The following is a 23,449-nucleotide window of genomic DNA, read 5'->3' on the forward strand; positions in this document are numbered from 1 at the left end:
GGAGCTGCTCTGTCCTGAGGATGTGCCGTGTTTGACATGTGTGTCCCAGCTGGGTGGTCCCCTGTCCCACCTGGGATGGGTGTTTGCAGGGATGGGGATGGAAAAAGCCTCATCTGTATGTTTTGCTGGACCACCAAAGTACCTAATTTACTTACAGAGTAAATAGCATAAGGTGACATTCTCATTGCAAAGGCTGTCTTGACTATTCACTGCCACCAAAAATTAAGCGGAATTTTTTGGGGGGAGGTTAGGATCTGAGTGATCTAATCCTGTAAAGCAAGACAGGGAAAAGGTAGAGGGAAAAGTAAATCACTGATCCTCGGGTAACTCCTGTGTAAGACAGAAGAGCATCATGTCTTTCCAGTTTGTGTCTCTTTAACTTCCTCAGAGAAACAATTTCTCCTGCTTACATATGGGAAACCTCAATTGTGTCTCTTAAATTTTGCTGCAACTGAACTTACTCAGCATAATGACCAAGATTATTTGCTCTCCATTGGGAGTAATGATCAAGTATGTCACATGATCTTCCAAAAACCATGGATTGCTCTTAAGAAAAATCATGTGATATGCTAATATTCACAGGAAGTGTGTTGCGCAGCACATCACTGAACTGTGCTAGTTGCTCTTCATATTTTCTCAGATCATCATCTCTAAATTTGTTGTCTTCTTGCTCACTGCGTGGGCACTGTTTATATGGGTACCTCCCCGTTGGCAAGTGGAATTGGTACCATCCACTCCAAACTGGGGAAAAATATAGGACACAGCAGGAATAACATTTTTTTCAGAGATTGATAAGATGTGTGCGGTTTTCAGTGTAGTGAATTTGCATTTTGTCTCCATCTGGTTCCAGATCAGCTATTTTTTTTTTTTTCACTACTCTCTGCTTTTGATTTTATTGAGCTTATTTCCTCTGACCAGTAACATTTCAGTCTATTTGAACTGGCTACAGGTTACCAGACTTCCATTATCACACTTTTTCTTACTCTTCCCTCTTGTAAGAAGCTTTCCATTTTACAAATTGTTCTTCATCAGAGATAATGTCTCCCTCTGAAATGAAAGCACTTTTCCCTTTACTTGTTCCCAGAAAGTGGCCAAAACACCTGCAGATGCTGATGGGTTTTCAAAAAGGAAAATCAAATGTTGTCTCAGCCAGAAGGCTGTTCAATTAACTTCTCCTGCTGGGAATTATTAGACCTGAGGCTGGGCTGTTGGGAGGGATCACTTCTTGACATCGGTGCTAAATTCAGGACTTCGGTAACAGAAGAACTTATCAGAACATGAGAAGAAACAGCAAAGCACTGAAAACTTAAATAAATATCAGATGAAGTTCACTTTTGGAGGACCATGACGTCTGGCTGTGAAAAATATGTTTTAGGTGTTCTTATTTAAATGTAGGAACTGTTATTAAGTACATTGAGGTTTGAGATAGGAATACCAAATTAAACATGGTATTAAAAGCAGAAAATGTTAATGTTTTCTTATTTTTCTGAAACTTATCTCTTCCTTAACACAAAACCTGTGACTCCTTCCATTAGACTGCTCAGCTCAGCCTGTCTCGAGGGGGTTAATGGCTCCCATCAGGCCCGGATGACTTTCTGTGGTGCTTACATTCCATTTCAAGGATCCTGTGGACCACCAGTCTGAACCAGAGCCTGCCACATCCCAGCTCTTATCTGTTTCTTCATGTTCAGGTGAGCACTCGAACTCAGCCCGGTGGCCAAATTCTGACGCTGGAAATAAAAAATGCTTGGAGAACATTAAAAATAAATTCAGTGGATTGTATTCCAAAAGATAAATTTTTGATCCGTGTAACTTTTTTTGAAGCGCTGCTGTGGGCTGAGCCCCAAACCCTTCTCTGAGAAACCACTAAACATGTAATCAAAATCTTATGTGTCTTTTTGAGTCTTTGAAATCACATGCAAACTATGTTTATTTGAGCATTTATGTGGTTTTAGACAGAACAATATTTGCTTACTCATTTTTTTAACCAACACTCCAGCAATAATCTCTTCTGCAAGGCAAGGGTGCATGTATTTTCACCAGTTTTCGCTGAAGGATGTTTCCGGTGTTGTTTGAACCCAATGCATGACCGAACGTTGGCCTCATCTCATGAATGCTTGTCACAGTCCTGATCAGCTTCTTGGATTAAATAACTGCGGTTGCCCTGCACTTTCTCTTCCTTTGACCCTTTCACTTCAGAAGCTGCGGGCTGATTTTTTGCAGAGCTGACTGCAGGTAGGAGCAAGCTGTGTGTTTTTCAGAGATGTCCCTCCGGTGCAGTGCTGCTGGGGAAGATGTGGGGTTTGGGGTGATGCTTGCATGGCGAATAACACGTCCTCCCCACTCAGCACATGGGGCTGGGCACGGCTTTCCCATCGTGCTCCAATGGAAGTTAAAACCATCAGAATCAGAGCAGTTCTCAGAATGCACAAGAGGAATATCTTGTCATCTCTTGTGCATTGCCTGTAAGCCCTTTCAATTTAACTTTCCTCTTCTGCTTTAATAAGTTGCTTGCTTTTATGCAGTGCTTTCCTTGATATATAACTAGCTTATTTCCTTCAAACCTGCTCCCATTTCAACACTTCACTGCTTTCCAGATCTTTCCTGCTTTGGTTTCTCCTAATTGTGATTTGATTTTCCTCAAGCCGTTTTCTAGCATTCTAAAAACCAAGTTCAGCAGCAGCATCCATAACCAAGCGTGGGATCCCCAGGGCAGCAGCATGTGACATCGAACAACAGGGCAGACTGATGGGGACTTGGGACTCCAACCTGTCCTACCCATCTCTAGCAACTTGCCTGTTTTAAATCGGATTCTTGCGTGTTAACGCTCTCCATAGATCAGCCGCTTAATGCGCTGACACCCAATTAGTAGCATCTCTTCCCTCCTGAGGAGCAATGGCTTTCTCTTGTCTCACTTCCAAGTGAAGACCAAGATTTCTCTGAGTGGCTTTGGAGCTGGTTTTGAGCAGCAGAGATGTGCCTGGGGCTGGGGGGACTTTGGGTTCCAGGGAAGAGAAAGTCTGGGCTCAGCAAGTACAGAATGGCTCATTGCAGCATCCCCAGCTGCATTGGGTGCAGTGTGACATCTGGGCATCCATCACCTGGGGCAAAACAAGAGCAAGTCACTGGAGCAAACCCATCCCTTGGTCATGTAGTTGCACTGTCTTTGGAGGAATAAACAAAAACCCCAATTGTTACCTTGTGATGTCAAATGATGAGCTGAATAATTACTGGGTGAAGGTGGCTTTTTGCTTGGGTCTCTGGGGCCCATTGTGCTGCCCAGAGGTGGCTTGTGCTGCTGGTAGTGGTGGAAAATAGGAATATTTTTGTGGGGTCATTGTACTTATGTGCATTGATACACAATATAAGTATTCTAATGGAGCACAATTGCACACTTTAAAATGATTACTCTTATATAAATCTCCTCTGTGCTTGTTATGCAGAAACTGGTTGTTCTCCTTCAAAATATGGCTTAGAAATGGAAAGGGGTGATGTGTTTAAATGTTCTCATTTCAATCCAGGCTTGTTCAACAGCTCCTGATGAAGATTCAGCTGCCCTGACTTGATGTTGGGGAGGGGTTTGGGCAAACTGATTTAGGGTTGCTCCCCCATAATTAAAATATGCTTTGCCTTTTACCCCTCCAGGCTGATTTGAATTTGTACGGAGTTACAGGGAGAGGTTAATGGGATTTTCTTACAGGAACTTATTCTCTGGGGGGTGAGGAATGTTAAAATTTGTTAAGAAGTAGGCAGAATCAGTAAACCTATGCTGTTGGAGTGGCTGTGTGTGGTCAGGTCACAGAGAACCTCAGTCCTGAACCACTGAGCTGGCAGACACTTGAGTGATTTGCTGGGAGCCAGCCGTAGTCCCAGCTATTTAAAAAAATAAAATAAATATATATACCAGCGCTTGGCACATGGGCTTTTAGCTAATGAGCACCCTGGGGAGCGGACACAGCTCTTGGCTGTGCTGCCAGAAAGAGGGAGAACGGCAGCATCTGAGCAGCAGGGGTAATGGAAAGTGCAATTAAGGCACGTATGTCGGCTTCCTCGCTAATTGAATCTGTGGGCTACAAATAGAGATGCATGCGTGCAAGTCCAACTGGCGTGCCTCTGAGCTGGACGCATATCTGCAAAGTTCAAGGTGCCAAAAAAGAGACCTTCAAACTGAGCCATTCCTACTTGTAGTACTTGAAGCACGTCTGTAGGAAACTCCCTGATTTCTGAGGATTTTTCTGTTTTTTATTTGGGAAAGTGATGCTCCTTCCCTTAAAACTGGGTGTCTAACCGCTTGGTGAGACTGCATTTACGGAAGCAGAGCCCTGTCCTGGGGGAGCTGGTCCTGCCCCACGGGGCAGAGATGTGGCACCAGAGCTCACCCAGTGCTGATGCTTTAGCTGTTGGGTCCCTTCACAAGAAACTCCTTGTCCCTTGGTGAAATATGTAGCAGTCCTTGTAAATCAGCCGTAGACTAAGCTTGCGTGCCTTTTAAATTCCAGAAAACCTCTGGAATCAGAAGATGGTTCATAGCTCGGCTTTAGTTTGGATTCAGATGCCTTACTTGGTCAAAATTTGCTCTGAAATTCAGAAGAATTTGCCTGAATAAGGCACATGGGATGCAGTTTATCATCAGCGGGTAATTGTACTTACTCAGCTCTCTTAGCCATGTACCGCCTGATAAAACAAACACAGATGTGCTATAGACTAAACCAAGGAGATAAATCCTTACTTCCAAAATTAACTAGGCAGTAAAATGTTTTGTTTTCACTAAATGTCTATAAGTTGTAGCTGAATAAGGTGTTTGCTTTCTCTGAATGGAACAAGGGCTATAAATAATGTATGGCACAGTCTGGACTTACTCTCTCCGATATTTTGTAATGATAGTAGGGGTTACAGGGACTTATGGGAGGAGACTCTCCCTATAGCTGAGTAGGAATAAAATGTATGCTGGGGTGATGTCTGCGGTTATGCACGCGGTGATGGCTCTTTCCATGGGATGTGGGCAGAGCCATATGTGATGTGCAACTGGGCACCTGCCAGCAGGACCAGGCTGTGAATAACGGTTAAATATAGTGACGCAATTTCCCCTCCAAATGTATAGACCTGTTATGACTTCAGTCATGATTAAGAATGTATTAAATCTTAGCACCAGATTTAACCTAACTGGCATAAAGATCTGGTTGAGGCCTGGGAGACGACATGTGCTCAAGCTGACATGAGGCTTTAATGAGAGAAAAAGGTCTGGGAAACTTGCTTTTATGTGCAACAAACAGGGCAGAGCTCTAAAAGGAACATAGGCTTTGACAAGCTGCTCAAGAAGCACGCAGGGCTTTACCTAATTTGAGCAAAGCCTAATTGCAATAAAAATTGGAAAATGTTCAGCTATATAATGAAGAGTGAGAGAAACTCAATGATGGTTTTCTGTGAGCATCAAGAAGACCAATCCAGCACTGCTTATCCATGCTGAAGTGATTAAAAAAACTCCTGCTGTCTTCAGGGTGTTGCTGAAAGTAGGATTTCAGTAAAAATAAGTTTTGGTGTGTCTTGATGCTGAGGCTGTGTGCACATGGGTGCTGAGGAGATGTTTGAGGTTTTGCAGGTCTGACCATTGCTGTCACGGGGTCAGGGCTTCAAACTAAAAGAGGGGAGGTTTGGGCTAGGCATCAAGAAGAAATGTTTTGCACTGAGGGTGGTGAGAGCCTGGCCCAGGTTGGCCAGAGAGGTGGTGGCTGAACCATCCCTGGAGACATCCCAGGCCAGGCTGGACGGGGCTCTGAGCAACCTGAGCTGGTGCAGATGTCCCTGCCCATGGCAGGGGGGCGCTGGGGGGGCTGGGGAGGGCCCTCCAACCCAAACCATCCCTTGAGTTTGGCCTGACCCTGCTGAGCTGCCACCAGCACAGGATGGTGGCTTCAATTTCATTTCTTGAGGCTTCTGGGTATATTATGATGAGCTGATATTTTGCTGCCAGGTTTGTATTTTCTAGTCTTATTTAACTTATGTTTTCACAAACATGTTAAACCACTTGTTCTGTTTCTAAACAGGATGGGGGAAGCTCAGGTGATGCCAACGCTGCCTCCCATGTTTAGGTGGGACGGACAGCTGCCTGCAATGCTGATGCTCGGCGATGTGCAATCATATTCATCAAAAAGCATCATGCTAAGATCTGCACAAATTAGCTTTTTAGCAGGAAAAGTGGGCTTACACACACTTTATTGCTCTCTGTGGTCTGTTTCTCTTTTCTGTTTTCTTTTTTGCTTTTCAAAAGACAAATACTAATGAATTGCTGATGTAATAGAAGCAATTAGGGGTTTAGTAAGACACGCAGCTGTATGGGAAAGCCTTGTTTGCCTCTTTTATAATGACAAAAACACAGGCTGAGAAATTTATTCTTCTACACTTGAAATTTTTTGGGAAACATCGGATCAGCTCCACTGTGGAGGGACTAAAGACATTTAATTGGGTTATTGGCTTGGTGGAAAAGACAAAGTTAGTCCTCAGTGCAATCTTATATGCAAAGGTAACGTGGTGTTTTTCTTTATGTAAATACCATGAGCCCATCAATCCTATGTAAACTGATGGAAAGCTCTAGACAACAGGACTTCAATATTTGGCATGAAGGTTTCCTTAAATAGTGATAAAAATTACCAATAAAATAACATTTTATTCGGGTTCTTTTCTTTCGCAAGTGACGCTCTGTCTCCATAACCCACGACGGATTCTGTTGCCGTGGCTCTGCCGAAGCTGGGGTGAGGTTTCTGCTGGTTGTGGCGAGGGCAGGATTTTGCAGCGTATAACCAGGTAGCTAAGCTCTCTACTTCCAGCCAAAATGCAAAGTTTCCTTGTTATGTGTTTCAGGAGATAAATAGCTTTGTTGAACAACTCTAATGACATGATGGCAATTCCTTATTTCAATCAATATTCTGCTGTTGCAGGCTTATTTTTGTACTGAGAAATAAAAGCAGGATGATCTTATCAAAGGTTAGAGGACACAATCCACCAAAATACAAAATTCCAAATTTTTCCCAGAGTTCAAAAAATGCTTGTTAGGAAGAATTTCAGATTCACCAGTAGGTTTTTTTTTTCTAGAAGGTTTTTATTTTGGAGTACTAAGAGCATATTCTCAACATTAAGCCATTTTATTAGTTGCCGTGTTGTGTGTGTGGTGGTTTTTTTTCCTCCTCATCCTTTCAGGCTCCAGATTAAACAATTCTGCTGGTCTAATTGAATTAGAGAGGTAAAGTAATGAAATACAGCATTCATTGTAATGAACTTTCAGGGTGTCAGAATTTGACATTTCATTTGTTGTTCTTATTCTGATAAGGGTCTCTTGAAAGATGTGACATTTTTGTGCAGTTACCAAAATGGAAATTTTCCCCTGCAAATGAGCCTTATGGAACGGATTAGAAATGAGCATTTTGAGCGATCTCCCGCTGCTGCTGCTCATCTCGGAGACCCAAGACGCTTCCTACCAGCCTTGCAGAGACAATGACTTCTCAATTTTTTGTGAATTCTTTCAATAATGTCTTCAGCTTAATTGACAATCTCGGAGACACACATGAAGCTGTTTGTTGCTTACCAAGGAGATGTCCTGCCCGTAAAGCTAATCCTTGTCACTCTTCCCTGCAGTTCTTTTCAGACTCGATAGAAATGAAGAATAAGGCAATCTGTATGCAGAAATGGAAACTATTCAATATGGTGAATTTTACATAGATCTGATCTCTTATTTTGTTGAGCCATTGCAGAGATTGTCAGCAGCTTCAAAGGGGTTTTGTGTCCAATCGTTCTAATCAAACCTTTGGGAACTAAATTCACTCTGGAAAGTTCCAGATCTATAAAGAAGAAAATTTAGCTGCCTTTTATTTAAGCTTTAGAAGTTTAGCATTTGATATTCATGGCTATCTGAATGTTTCAGTGATGTGTGTGCATATATATTTTTTTTCCTTATGTTACCTACACTATAATAAATGTGGTGGCAAGCATCAGCCCTCGGAGTTTCACACTTAAAAATCAGACTATTTTATCAATAACTCACCTGCACCTACCTCTGATTAACTAAATGGGGAGACTCCCTTCTCTATCCAGATAAGACACTTTGACTTAAGCCTTATTTTCACTTCTTAAACTCAGATAAAGGGCATACAATGCCCAAGTGCCTTGTCTTTCAGCCCACGATTGGTCAGTATTTCTTGAAGGTTGTCAGATTTTCCTCAGTCTAGGTTAAACTTATGATCAGTGTATTTGACTTCAATGTAAAAGGTGTTTTTTCGTGTTGTGTGGTGTGTGTGGTTTTTGTTTGGTGTGGTGGGGTGTTTTTCCCTCCACAGAACAAATTACCCAGAGATGTATCACGGCATGTTCAGTTTAGTTATTTTGACACTGCCTAGATATCAGCTAATTTTTAGAGAATAAAATCAAAACTGAGCAATGATGGGAAGGAGCAAGGAAGAATTTTGATTGCTATATCTTGATTGAAAAGAACTTTTCTTCCAAGCAATCTCAAAAAAACGTTTGCCTTCTTGAGAAGGCATTTTTACAGCCCATGGAATGAGCTGGTTGCTCATTGACAAGGCAAAGAAACAAACACGTACGGGTCAGGATCTCTGGGTTGCTGTGTGACTCACAACATCATTGCAGCTGCAAACATTTTTTTTGATGGACAACTTGTCAAATAAGAATTTTCTTAGGAGAGAGCTTGGAATAAAGATATTTTCAAGACATAGATTACAATGTGGTCTCTGGAGTGAAAATATGAGAAAATGATAATTTCTAGGTGCTCAAATAGTGGGAATATACTGGTAGATTTATGGATCTTCACTTCTGTAACTCAAAAGTCAATTTGGCTGAAATAAAGACTGTTATTAGTCCGGTTAATGTGTTGAAATGTGTGATCAAAAAATAGTTTCTGTGTTACAGAGGCATTGCTGTCCTTGAAACTCCAAAGCAACGCAGGTAGGACAAAATGCATAATGAGAGACAAGGGGAAAATAATGTTATTGAATTTGCTGAGGAGAAGTAATATAGTCTTAAGACATCCCTGTATGTGCTGCTGTGGCAAGTTGCAAGTTTTTTGTGACAGCTGATTTCTCTTGTTTTTCCCCTTCTGTACTAGTGGATTATATCAATTTAATGTCATCTGCTCATAGTGTTTCTCGCTGTTTCCCTCAGGACATGCCTGCAGGAGGGGAGGTGGGCGAGGGGTACAAGCCAGGAGCAATAAAGGAGAAAGTATTTGCTTTTTTTTTTTTTTAAATCTAGGTTCTTCATGTTCATTAAATGTCTTTCACGGTGGAATCACCACACAGGTCTGCTATGAAATAACATTTTTTTGTCTGTGCCTGTAAGTGCTAAGCAAGTGGCAGTCCCACATCCCGGATACATCTGCTTGTATGTCTCATGGGTGGCATCGGTGTCCAAGCAGCCCCTGTCCCTCAGGCACCCAAAGGGGGACATCACAGGACACACCATGACCCACACATCCCTTGCAACAGGAACCTGAGAGGCAGTCCCTGCGGAGCCCAAAACGTGGCCAATTGAACCCAAAATGTGGGTTCCTTGCTGTGGAAAGGCTTGCTTCATGTTAAGCCTCCCAAACCTGTGGCTGCTGCCCGGGTTCCTTGGTTCTGCACTTCATCTCAGGGCTGCGCTGGCTGGGGTTGTAACGTGCCAACCATTAATGAAATTCCCCCTTGCAAAGGACCCCAAAGTCATTAACCAGCATCATTGATTGTGTACAAACCTCGATTGATGGCTCCTACAGTCAGACTATGTCCCTGCACAGCAGCCACCCATTCTCTCCACTCTCCGGTTTCTGTGCTAAACCCCGCGCTCCTCTGCAGCTCCAACACGGGCACAGGGGAGCAGGAAGGGTCAGTAAAGACATGCAGACCGGTGCTTCTAAAATATGCAATATTATTTGACTTCTGCTTGCTGCTTTCCTTGTGTGCTTTCATTATGGTGGTGTCTTTTTTTTCCTTTTAACATTGAGTTATAACAAATTGTAGCATCACCGGTGCTCACAAATCACTTAATATTGGCATTTCTGTGGATGGCAACATGTGCAGCTGTGGATTCAGCAGATGCATTTGTAGAATGTGGAGAGAAAAAGTTAAAAAAAAGGCAGGCAATTGTTGTTATAAAGTCCTTGCCTCCCCAATTTTGAATAATTAATAAATCAGCCACTTGATTACGTAGAACTTGCATCAGGTTTTATGCAATTCTTTTATAGGCAAGGTTTGCTTATATAGCAATTTGAAATGCTGGTCTCTCGATTTGGGGTGGGTTTGTTCTTTTTGTCCTGGTTTGGGGCTTGCTGTATCGTGTGTGGAGCCTCAGGCAGACCTCTTTGAGCATCTCCCTTGGGATGGACAATGAAGCCCACCTCAGCAACTTAGGAGTTTGCTCAAAACTCAGCTGCTGATTTTTCACAGCTCTAAATCCCTGCCAGCTTCACTTGGGCTGGATATTCCAGAGGGTCTTGTTCTACCTCTACTCACTTTAAAACATGATTTGGATGAGCTAACGCTCCTCTGGTGTGAAATGAGTGTCACCATCCTCAGCTCTGCTCGTGTTGGGGCAGGAGCAAGGGCAGCAGATGGGGCAGGTGTCCTCAGATAAACCAATGTTTGGCTGATCCTTGTTGCTGGTTAACTGGGCATTAATGATCAGAGACTCTCAAACGGAATCATTTTACTCCAGTTTTCTGGTCCTAATTCTGGGATTTTATTCCCAGGTGTCTGAGGATGTTGAGGGGAGGGAGTGAGGAAAGAGAAGACTCTCTCAAGGCACCAGGAATTTACCTGAAATTCTTTAATGGTTCAAATTCCTCAATCTCAAACAGTGAGGGATGAAGAAATAGTGGTGCTGACTGACTTGTCACTGAAAAGGTGAGACCAGAGCCTGTCCTGGTATGCCTTTAAAGCCGGGTTTTCTGTTCTGTTAATATTAACTTGACATAGTTTCTTAAAAGTGTCTTTCTTAAGCAACAAGCTTTCCTATATCCAAGTGTCCTTATAGGAAACAACTTCAAGGCATGGACTTCTGTGTTATTTCCTTTTTTTCTCCTTAGAGATAAATGTTAATAGGTTGGGATAATACAGGAGAAGCAGTTGTTTTTTTCCTTTTAGTAATTTCTGATAATACCAAAGGTTCCCCAAGGCCTTTGCTGTATGGAGAAGTGATATCTCAAACCAAACGCAAAATTACCAAACATGACTAAGATTTTTTCAGATGAAAATGAGACCAGACTGACCCTACCACACTCCTCCTCCTCTTTTTGGGTGGTTGCAATTGCAGTGGGGCTGGGTGGGGGTCATGAGGCCATTGACCCCGTGCTGGGACGGTGGCACTTGGGGATGCTCTGCACATTGGTGTCCATCACACAACGCATCCTCCAGCCCCAGGCAAGCCCTGTGCCAGCCCTGTGCCATGTCAATAAATGGCTTCAGAGCTGACGACCAGTTGGCCTGATGCCATCAGGAGAAGGTGCGTTGACAACCAGTCGAGATCAACCTTCCTGTTAAATGTGCGAGGCTGGGGAAGGACCAGCTGGTTGGGTGAGGTAGGACCTAAAAGTGACGTGGTGGAAGAGGGTCCCATGGGTTCCTGTGCTGGCTGGGATCCCACGGGGCCATCGGCTGTTGTTAACATGAAATGCCCGAACCAGTTTGAAAGATCGCTGGTGTGTTATGCTGAACCCCGTGGGGATTTAAAGTGCTCTCTGAAACTAAAAACAGCCAAATAAGTGCAGCCTCATCTGAACATGCTGATTTGCATTTTCATGCTCACCCCATCCAGCTCTTATACACTTGTGTCTGAAGACTGTGCAGTGCTCTGGTGAAGAGAGGCTGGTTTCAGCTGAGATTTGGATTGGATATTAGGAACAATTTCTTCCCCCAAGGGCTGTGGGGCATTGGAACAGGCTGCCCAGGGCAGTGCTGGAGTCACCATCCCTGGAGGGTTGGACAGACGGACATGAGGTTCTTAGAGACATGGTTTACAGGTAGGCTTGGCAATGCTGGGTTAAGGGTTGGACTCAATCTTAAAGATTTTTTTTTTTCCAACCAAAATGATTCTATGAAAGTATGTTCCTAAATCACTCCCCTTCTCCCTCCCATTTATACTTTTTCTAGAAAGCCTGTAAACCCCCTAAGTTGTTGAATTGTCACTATCTTGTGACATGTAAAAGTTACCCTCACAGTTGCATTATACCTCAAACTGAAAACCAGTATTGTTCACACCAATATTTTATTTTCGGTTTTAGCTTTCTCACGGTAAATTTTTGATGTATTTGTATAACACCCAGCACAGTGGAGCACACCTTTCAGATTTGAGCCCTTAGGCACTGACGCAATAATACCAGTAATCTCCTACTATTGCAGTTTCTTTTCTATAGTATCTAGCATCTTGCTGGTTTTTTGGCTTTGTAAAAAGCTCTTGGCTTTCATTAAAATGACAGAGGGCAATGCTGTAACTGTTTGAAATACTTCTGGTACTACAAAAAAGGATTGTAAATAGTGCCATTATTAAAATGTCTGGAAGCCATTTTTCCTATATAATTTTGGCAATGAAGATATGGCCCTATCAGATAACAATCATTCTACTTTTAAAATACCTTGTAATAACTTGTTCTGTAGGTCAGATTTTTGCACGGGTTTTGATATTACAAACATAAGTCTTCTGATCACTGAGCCAGAGTGCAGGAATAACCCAGCAGACCAAAATCTGGAATTGCTGTAACAATTGCTCATTTACTAGGTAAGACCAAAGAGTTTAATTACGTGTGTTAAATGACTTGAGCACCAAACAACTGTATTCTCATTTTAATTGAACTGTGAAACTGAGTCAATATCTATCTCCTCCTTTCTTTTCCCCCTCCATCCTGTATCTTCTACTAAAAATTGTTGGCTCTGACATCACCCCCAGATGTTCCCTCTGGTCCCCGTGTCCACCCCTGCAGCCCCTGGCTCCCGTTCTGCCAACACAGACCCGCCTGGAGCAGCTGCTAAAACCACCCTGTATTTATAAAACAGTCTTTGCTGTTTAATCTCTGCTCTCCAGGCTGCTCCTCCAGGCTGTGATGCCTCCCAGGCACCAAGCTGTGTCCCTCTCCGCCAGCTTTTCTCCCCAGAAAAAAGGGGCATCGAGGGCTCCTTTCCATAAAAACATTACGACTGAAGTGAAGCTGGAAATATTTTGCTGCTTTATTGTGCATCCAGGTGGTCACTACCACCCTGGCACCCTGTTAACAGGTTGTGTGTGACAGGACACAGCATTGATGGGTGGCATCTTAGTTCACATAGGCACAATTCCTGAGCCTGGACCAGGTTTCACCGCACTTTCTTACGCTGGGTAATATTTCTTTGCGAGCAGCATCCTTGATTTCAGAGAGAAAAGGCTATTTAAAGAATAACTTATTGCTAAACACAAATGTAAAGCCTTGCATGGTGTCCTGGTGAGTCCCAATAAGCAACAGGGAGGAATTTCTTTCCTCCACACCTTTTCTGGTTTTTTGTTTTAATTTTTTTTCCCCCTTGCAAATGTTGTGACTGCTGACAACTGAGCAACCAAGGGATGTGCACAGGAGTGCTTGGAGAGAGCATCACAGACTTGTGTGCAGAGAGAGCAACTCCTGTTTGCTAACTTGATATTGAGTACTTAGTAGATGTTAAGTGAATTGTTTAAAGAAGTATATATTACAAGTTTATATTTTTATATATAATATATGCTATTATTATATATAACAGCTTTGAAAACTCCTGTGCCCTTTCAGGACCTCCTTGCAGTCAGAAGTTGTGTTTGGACAACCAGGAGATGGGTGCTCAAGAACCGTAATGATTTTGGGGCTAGGAACAGGTTTAATGTGTTGTAAGTTAATTCATATCAGTAGGAAAAATACCCATGCACTGTTATACCTAGTCTAATTCTGATTTGTTGCAAAATAGCTGATTTCAAGTCTGCAGCCCAAGCAAGCCATATGGACAAATAATTATCTATAGGTGACCTGGAGTGCGGTTGGAGGCTGTGAGGTGTGAGAGAGTGCCTGATTTGGGGTGCCATGCAGGGCTTTGAAGGGCTGTTTGCTCCTTTAACCCAGTCACACAAGCTGAGCAATGATCCTTTAACCAGGGGATGAGATAAATATTAAGAATAAGCTACTGTAAAAATATCACTGTAGGAAAAGGAGCCCATTTTAGAGGAGTATATTAATTTTTCTTTCCCTCCCGTCATTTTCAGTAACACAAATAGAGTCCCCTTTGTTACCTGGCTGACAGTGCCTGTTACTGCCCGTGATTAATAGTTCACCGTTTTTGCCAAACAGGTGCTTTAATTCTGCTTTAGTACAAGTGGCAGTACTGAGAAAATGCTATGTGCACACAGCAAAAGTAGCTTTTCCTGTGAAAAATGGTAATAGCAAAACTGCAGAGTAAATTCCTGCCTTTTATGAATAGGGCCATTCAGACATGAACACAGAGGCAGCCTTTATGTCTCTAAATACTTGGGTTTGGCTGAAGGCAGGGACTGGTGAGCCCTCCCTGCTACCAGAAAGGGCAGCGTGTTGCGAGCAGGAGGGGTGCTGTGATTTTTGGGTTTTATTCACCGGCATTTGGGACCGTACATCAGCTCCACATCTCTGCGGTGTGCCAGGAGATACAGGGTACATCTTTCCAAAGGTGAGAGATGAAAGGTACAAAGCAGACAGATTAAAAGCTTATAACGAAAGGGAGACAGCTAGTACCTGTATGTGTGATGGGGCTGACGGACCATGATCTTGTGCAGAAAATGCTCTTGACAGTAGCGATCCAGGTTTTAAAAATCTGATTTAGCCAGCTAGAATTTAGGTACAAAAAAACCCTCTCCCCTTATTGTATTATTTTGTGCAGTAATAAAAACGCCTTCTGAACTCTACTTTTAGTGTTAGTCTCTAAGCATCGCAACCAAGATGTTACAGGTAAATTTTCCCTTCTCTGGGCCTTGTTACAAGGTGCTGTTACCTGGAGCAGTAGCTGCATGTGGATGGACAGCTGGCTAAGGGAAAAAAAAAAGTATTTTAGCCCTGTTAAAACTTCTATGCAAAAGGAGGAGCTAGAGCGTGTCTGAGATGCTGCTGTTAGCCCCAGCTGCCAGCCCCTTTCACCTAAGGCCGCGTGTGTGTGCGTGCTGCGTCTATCTATGTGATAATATATATGTAGCCAATATAACAGACTGTTTCTCTCTTGCTCCCTCTTTCAGCCTGGGGACAGCTGATACAAGTGGTTTTATTGGACAGATTTTTAGGAGGTAGGATTGCATTACGGAGTTGCATCAGTTTGAACACAATTTTTTAAAAATTATTTTGTATTAAATTAATATTCTAGAGCAGAGGACATCCCTTTCTAGGTTGCCTGGTGAATCCTCACCTCTGCTCAGTGTGACTCTGCAGTGACAACTTAAATTCTGGGAAACCCTAACGTGGCAGAGAATAGATGAAACGCGTCAGAGGATGTAGTAGCACAAATGTTGGTCCGAATGAGCAAGTGAACTGGAGTTCCTGGGGGGACTTTGTATGGATGAGAGATACTGCTTCAGATGTAGAACTGGAAGGCGATATTTCACATGCACTCAACTATAGCTGTGCAGTTTTGTCCTGATTTACGCAAAGGTAGATGACCTGTAGTCAACTGCAGAATGATGGTTTGAAAGTGGTGATGCTGTGACTTTGGTAGCTCTGTTTGTTAGTAGGGCTTGGGTTTGAGATGGGAAGCAGGACTGTGGCAGAAGTTCTTAAAACAGATAATTTGTGTTGTCTAAAATTAACTCAAGATATTATAAAAATTGAAAAACTGAAAGTATTTGCAGTAAGAACTTGAGGGAAGCCTGACGGATGTTCAATTTTGCCATTAGATGCTGGTTTTGTAAAGAAGTGAGGGCTGCGTACCTGCCACAGCTGGAGTTGGTCCAAGGTCAACCAGGCGCTTTGTGCCAGATGGTTCTCTTGTCGTCTCCTCCCTCTTTCAAACTCAAAACCCCCATGAGCAGTGCTCATGGAAATGGGTTCCTGATCCCTTACAAATGCGTGTGACGGAGCAGATAGCACTGATATGTTCACTGACATGTGGCTACAGAAAAGTGGAGGAAGATTCATTCTGTGCTGCTTGGTGAGATTCTGGTTGTGTGCTGGTTGGTGAGATTCATCCTCTGAACCTAATTTTCAACATATTCTTCCAGAAGATGAGCCTAATGTTTGCAAGTCCTTATCCACCAGAAACAGTTGATGGAAGTGCAAAATATGACCATCTCATTTGGTCTTGCTCTCTGCTTGTAACCACCTCATCTCTAAGCCCTTTGCAACAGTTGTGTTGTGTGGAGTGTTGTTCCTAGTCCTCAGATGCTCTTACCTTCTTCTGGAGTCAGGTAAAGGGGAAAAATGTCCAAAACTGGAGTGAAATGAGGAACATCCCAGCCCTGATCCCAACTGACAAAGCTGCCTGGGGAGAGGGGCAAGAGAGCCGGTGAGGAGGGGGGACCAGGAGCCTTTGCCCCATCACATCCACCCACCATCAACGCTTCTCCTGGACCATCCCAGCTGCCTGGGGACTCTGTTAAGACCTCTTTGGGCAAATATACTCAACTGTGTTATTACTGTCAAATAACTAATGTGAAAAGCTAGCTGAGATGATGCCATGTGATTTTTAAAGTGATTTTGGAATGGAGACTTTTTGCTCTGAGGGTGACTCAGAGTGAAACCAGACTTGTATTTGGTTCTAAATATTAGCTGATGTTTGATTTCCCATAATTTCTGAAAACCCTGAAAAATAATGTCCAGCAGAAGCGCAAGGATGAGTCTGTAGTAACACTAGATTACTTGGTCTGGTATTTATTGTTGGTTTGCTGAATTTGGAGAGCACAGACCGAAGATAACCTTGCCATTTAAAGAGAATAGCAGGAACACTACCGTGCTATGTTCTGCAGCCAGTCATGAGAGTAATGTTTGCGAACGCTATTAAAAGGAAAATCACTGTAGGAGAGGAATAGCTCTTAGGTGTATTGACTGATTTTTTTGAAATGTCTTTTTTTTAACAAAAAAGTACAATTATAAAACAGAAAATAAAACATAGCTCTCTGGCTTTTTTCACCTCTAAAGGTAATGAAGTAGTCACAACAAAATGCTGTTTTATTACGATGTCTCTTATTTTCTTTCTTGCTCCCAAGATGTAATTTATATAGTGACAGAAGTAAATATCAATCTTTAAATTGCTCTCAGTGGTGCAATACCAACATGCATTGCAGCTCTGATTATGTGCTTGGCTTTCTTTTTCTTGCTCAGTTAGTTCAGCAGTGCAATACTAACTTGTATTTACACATATTTCTGAGCAATGTATGGGATAAAGCTGCAATATAAATCAAATCCTGTGAGTGCAATGAAAGCTGCTGATTTTGTTATTTCCATTTCAGTCTTCTGTATCAGAGTTTGTGGAAAAAAGACTCTTTTCAAATCCAATCTGTTTTCTGCTAGCTCTGCTTCAGCCTGATTTTATAAGGTTGGAGATGTGAGTTTATCCTAAATACACATCACCTTGAAGGTGGGGAGAGGGACTGAATGCAGCGTGTGGTGCTCTGCAGATCTCGTGCAAAATGCTCAGGGCTTGGCGGTGGGTTTTACTTTCCTGGAAAATGTGGCAGAGGATATTTTGGGCAAAACAGTCCTGTCCCCTCACCCCAGTCTGGTCCCTTTGTGTTCCAGTTTACAAAAGATTTGACTCTGAGGCGCGGTGGTGTGTGATGAAGAGCATCTTGTCCAGAGGCTGAACAGGTCTCCTGCTCCTTGTTCTTCGTGGTTATTTTTGGTCTGGATCACTTTAGCAACCTGGTTTATAGTGTGGCCATGTCAGTGAAGGCGTAGATATTTAAAAAAAAAGTTGCAGTGAGCAGCATAAGGAGAGTGGTATAAATGACAAAAGCTTTTGGTTTTTCAGTCATTGCTGTTTGTGCGATGTGATGTGCATCTCCATGCTGAGAGGCAGTTTCTTCTTTCTTCAAAAGAAATGTACTTCTGATTCTTTCACCCTTAATTACATAAACTTGCTACAGAAGCCATCCAACCTGTCCCATGGAGGTGATGATGATAGATAGAAAACACTTCTCTGCAGTGATGAAAATGTGTTTGAGGCATCAGGTGAACAGAGTTTTCACACATGCTTTATTTTTGCATTATGTTTAAAATCTAACATGACATTAAGTTCAGCCTGAAAACGATGTTGGAAACTGTAGTGCAACATTTTTGTGAAAAACAGTGAAACAAGCCCAGTTCTTATGTATTTTGTCTTGCACATTAATGATTTTTTTCAGATTAATTTTGGGTAGGATAATATTGACTCCGCTCTTCATTCTCTAATTTGGACACCTAGTCCAATTTCAGACCATTTGAAAGGTGTGTGTGTTTCTCAAATAAAATTGTTTCTATCAAGTATCATGAAAATGGGCTATTGCCAGAGGAAAGAAAGATAAATTATGGAGTTTGCTGAATAACGTGCTACTCTGTGTGCTGGAGATACTTGTGCTGACTTTGATCACCTACTGCCCTCAACCTCTCATACTATCATCTGCGTTTTGACCCTCGTGGTGTGATTTCTTCCTCTGGGGAAGAGCCCTGTCTAAATATCCCGACAGATACAGATCTGCAAGACTGATGCTTATATTGCTATTGCCCTTAAGACTGGAGCTAATTTCCCACTAGAGGCTGAGGGTTTTTATTATTATAATTATTTCTTTGGTCTGGTCTCCTGCAAAAGAAACCCATCATAGCCCACAAATGAACTTTTGAGCCTTAACAATTTAATTTGACCGTGTTTTTTTTCCTGCTGATCTGCATGGTGACATCAAAACACCGCGAGTCCGCTCAAGGACACTCAAAGTTGCACATTTCAGAATTGGTTAAGGTTAATTCTGGGAAAAAGCCCTGCCACAGACAGTGCTGCGTGTATGCTGTCCTTGAGGTATCATTTTCTCTTTAATAGAGATCAATTCAATAAAGATATTTTTTCTAGTTAGCATGTTAGCCGTCTTCCTATCTATCCCCTCTGTCCTCTGAGACTTGACTGACAATTTTTTGAAGAATTTATTTTTACAGGTTGGAATGTCGCCAGGTTTGAGCAGCTTCATGCTGTCCATGCGTTTGTGCAATATCATGCTGGTTATGGCAGGTTCCTAATTTTTCCATATTTAAAGACAAAGGGGTAGGGAAAAGAAGACTTTAAATACGTTTTAAAACACAACTCAATCCCTGCTTCATGTTGACTTAGAGTAACATGCAGCTGGGTGTCATGGTTCCGTTTTCAGTCTCGGTTTACTGCACATTCTCATCATAAAACTGGGATGGACCTTATCTCTTAAATCTTATTTGTACAGTGCCTTGGGATGTGAGACAGGAAAAGTACTTTACAGAGATTATTGTATTTTATTATTGTATTGTAAGCTACCCAAGGCTACGGAGCTGTGTAATCCTCAATCCAATAAGGCAATGAATAATAGACAGGTGTAGGAGCTGTGTAAATCACTTTCCATCTTGCCCATGTGAAGCCTCATTAGTGGGTCATAATGGGGAAGGATGGAGGGGAGAGGTGGCATTGGCATCTGCACCCTGAAACCCTGGGGGCTTCGCCACTCCCGACCACCCAAAATTGGATGCAGTTTGGGGGCTTTTGTGTCCTATTGCATCACTTTGTCTTGATATCGTCCATGGAAACGAAATCAAAGGCTTATTGTGAAAAAGCCCGCAGGCTGCCCGGAACTGCAAGTGGAGGGGAAAGATGGGGCTTTGCCAAATTTCTCCCCCATGAGGAAACGCTAGTTGGGAGGGTGGACAGTGTTTGTCTGCAATGAGTAGAGAGAGGCTCTTCCTGGCCCCTGCTCCGTGATTTTCCTGTGCAACAAACACACAGAAAGAAAGACAATCCTGTTTTTCCCCAAACTTATTGTGCAGCTGGGCGGGAATGTCCCAAAGCTGCAACAACAAGCGTTTGAAAGGCAAGGGGATAGAACTAATAATTAAATCACTCCTATTTTGCTTATTTATATCAAATTAAGTTCACTAAATCTGCATAGCCACGTATATAGCTGTGAGTAATGTATATTATGCAGATGCTGTGTATTTAAAGCAAGATGACGACCAGAAATTTTGAAGTTAGATTAAACCTTGTTGGCAACCCATCTGTCTTGCGTGTGTAAGTTGTGAGTCTCAGAGAAGGCTGTTTGCTGCTGGTTTGTGTCTCTGCTGGTGGCAAAACCTGATGCATCAGTGATGTTTAACTAAAAGCAGAGAGAGTTGTCAAAGGCAGATACTGCAATAAGAGAGAACAACAGACTTTAGTATTAAAGTGTGGATTGTGAGCTTGCTGTGGTTAGTTTTGTTTTGGTGTTTTGGGTTTTTTTTTCCCTTGTTTATCAGGAACAAGCAAAGACTTTGGGCAATGGGAGGTTGCCAACAGCACTATATATCCTTTTTAAAACAAACCTCTGGCAGTGACAATGAAATCTTTCTTGGGAATTGATTGCTTTTTCTCTGGAACACAAAAATTACTGAATTCAGTGTCTCTTTTTTTTCTTTTTTTTTTTTTTAATTAAGCTGTGGTCTTTTCAATATGCTGTGCTTGCCATTGATTTTATTTGCTGCTCTTTGTTGAAGAGCTGGACTTTCAAATTTTAAACCTGTCAAAACACGAATTCATCATGGAAAAGGCAGTTTGGGAGCATCAGATGACTGAACCCTGCTGGTAACTGAAAAGATTAAAAAAAAAGCAAGCCAGGTCGTGGATGACTTATGCTTTTCACTGCAAGGCTGATGGCCCTTTTTGATGAAGTCTGTACATCTGAAATGCTAAAAGGAAGTATCTTTAGCAGTAATAGAGCTGGGGGGGTTTAAAACGCCAAAACTCTCAGGCATCCTTGGGTAATGTCTGATCCACCAGCCATGATTTTGCTCCTGTGCGTGTCTCTAATATGCCTCATGGGCTGGTTCAGGAGATGCATCTTGGGCCAGGAACAATCTGCTTTCTGGCAGGTGTGCGGTTTTGGGGTATGTGAAGGACCCCTAATCCCCTGCCAGCAGATGGCATCACAGCCTCCAGGCCAAAAAGTTCAAGAACTATTTCCTATCCAAGTGAAGGTGATTCTCACATCCTTGGTTGTGTTTTACAGAAGGAGTATCGGTTGGACCCTACACTGGTGGATGTGTCTAAGCTTTAACTTAGTTACATGCTCATCTAAGTTTTAACATGGTCATCTTTGGGCTTTTCCCATCACGGTGCCAGAGTGGCTGTGAAATCCTTACTGAGCTCCAATATTTTCTTCAAATAATAATTAAGGAAGGAGAAAATCGGGAGCAGGGAGCTGGGCATGAGAAATGCAAGGTGGTGGCAGTCGGTTTCCAAACCCAAGCAGGACCCAGGAAGGCTGTATCTGGGATCTGAACATCTTGCAATCAAAAAGAACTTGGTTTTAATAGAATTATAGTATGGTTTGGGTTGGAGGGCCCTCCCCAGCTCCCCCAGCACCCCCCCTGCCATGAGCAGGGACATCTGCACCAGCTCGGGTTGCTCAGAGCCCCGTCCAGCCTGGCCTGGGGTGTCTCCAGGGATGGGGTGTTTTGCTGATATCAACAGTGTTCATGTCTGGGGAGGCTGAAATGTGAGTGGGAAGGGAATCTGGTGCAGAGCAGAGACCATGCAGTACCTGGGTGAAAGTAGTTATTGGATAGAGCAACCTAAAATGAGACCTCACATGAGAATGATAAAGGTAACTGGAAGTAATCTGACTACTTAAAACTAAATACAACAAAAACTGAAGGGCTTATGAATCTTGTGTCATTATTACATCCAAATTTGGGGTGCAGCTCAGGAAAGGGTTAGTGATTGATGTCCTGATGGATTTGGAAGGTGTGGGTCTATGGAAGCATTTTTGTTTGCAGCCTTGGTGCTTTGGGGAGATTTGGTGCAGACACTGGGGTGGGGCTGGTGTTTAGTAGCTTGGCTTTTCAAAACAGACATCAGCAGCTGTGCCGAATGTCCAAGTGGAGCAAAGATGTTCCATAGTGAGAGGGCATCACCAAAGAGTGCCCTGGAAAAAATAATTGCCCTGCAGCGATATCGAAACCTAATGGATCTCTCTGTGCAACTCCACGGCAGGCAAGAGAAAAATCAGCTTATTTCACTGGGCACAAAGTTGTGTCATATTTCTCCCATGGGGATCTGCTGTAGCAACTGCATGGTTACATAAAATGCCTCAATGACAAGGCAAGTTCTTCACTTCTTTTACGCTAAAATCAGTATGTAAAAGACCAGAGAAAATTCTGGCATATTTGAAGAGTGGAGGGAACGCCATTGTACCCTACTGTTATATAAACTCAGGTTCTCTAAAATCAATTGTCCTGGGAAGCAGCATTAGATGCTGACACATGGAAGCACTTTGTCACAAGCAATTATACCATGCTACAGTAAATTGCCAATTTATTACGTTATGGGGGACTTGATCTGGGCAATGTTTTTCCTCAGATCAGCCTGCTTAATTACACATTAGCAGAAATGGGATTTGCAAGGTTTTCCTGAGACTTTTCCAAAGAAACATTATTTTTAAAAATGAATTTAAATGCTAAATAGGAAATCCTAACGTCATCTGAAAGGTGGTTCTGCCCTGAAATACGAGAAATGGAACTTTCAGTAATTCCCTCTCACTGGAGAGCCACCTTCTAACACAAGGCACTGACCTGGATCAGTCCGGTATGCCCTTATATTAGAATATATTCCCATGTGGCTTGTGCTGAATACCAGCCAGCCCTAACACCGGATGGGAGACCAAGCTGAAATATTCTCTTATCAAGTATGGGGGAATTGGAAAAAGAGGATTGAAATAAGGCAAATTTAGGTGGTTTATGGCAGCTAGAGTCTTATGCTGAGCTGGGCTGTCCCAGGATGGGTGGATGAAATCCCCCCTCCTCTCCTTTGGGCTCCCCATCTCTTTATTTTCTCTGATTTATTTTCTTGCAGCTTCTCTTGTGTTTGCCGTGACTGGCAAGCTGGAGACCTGTCGCAGTGCAGGAGGACCGTGAATAGAGGCAGGCTCCGTTTAAATCCACATAACTAATGCAACTTTGCTTCATTTAGATGGTAATCACTTGCACCCAGATGTGCTTTAAAAATTTCATAAATACTTTTTTTTAAAATGAGATGTTGCTGGCTGTTAATTTAGACAAGAGGAAGAGCAGCAAAATTAGAGCTGGGGTTGAGGGAACGTCTGTAATAGGTTTTTCCTTTTCATGTGTTTTGGAAAATGTGGTTGATAGGGTAAGCATTGAAGGATGGGGTGTAGAAGAAGCGCTTGGAGGTGTTGGGGATGCAGTTGAGGAGTGTGAGTTTACTCCCACGTGTCGCATCCTTGCGCAGGGTCCTCCTGTCTGTGGTGCCATCCGCCCTTCTCC

The sequence above is a fragment of the Caloenas nicobarica genome, chromosome 6, assembly GCF_036013445.1.
Source record: "Caloenas nicobarica isolate bCalNic1 chromosome 6, bCalNic1.hap1, whole genome shotgun sequence".
Classification (NCBI taxonomy): domain Eukaryota; kingdom Metazoa; phylum Chordata; class Aves; order Columbiformes; family Columbidae; genus Caloenas; species Caloenas nicobarica.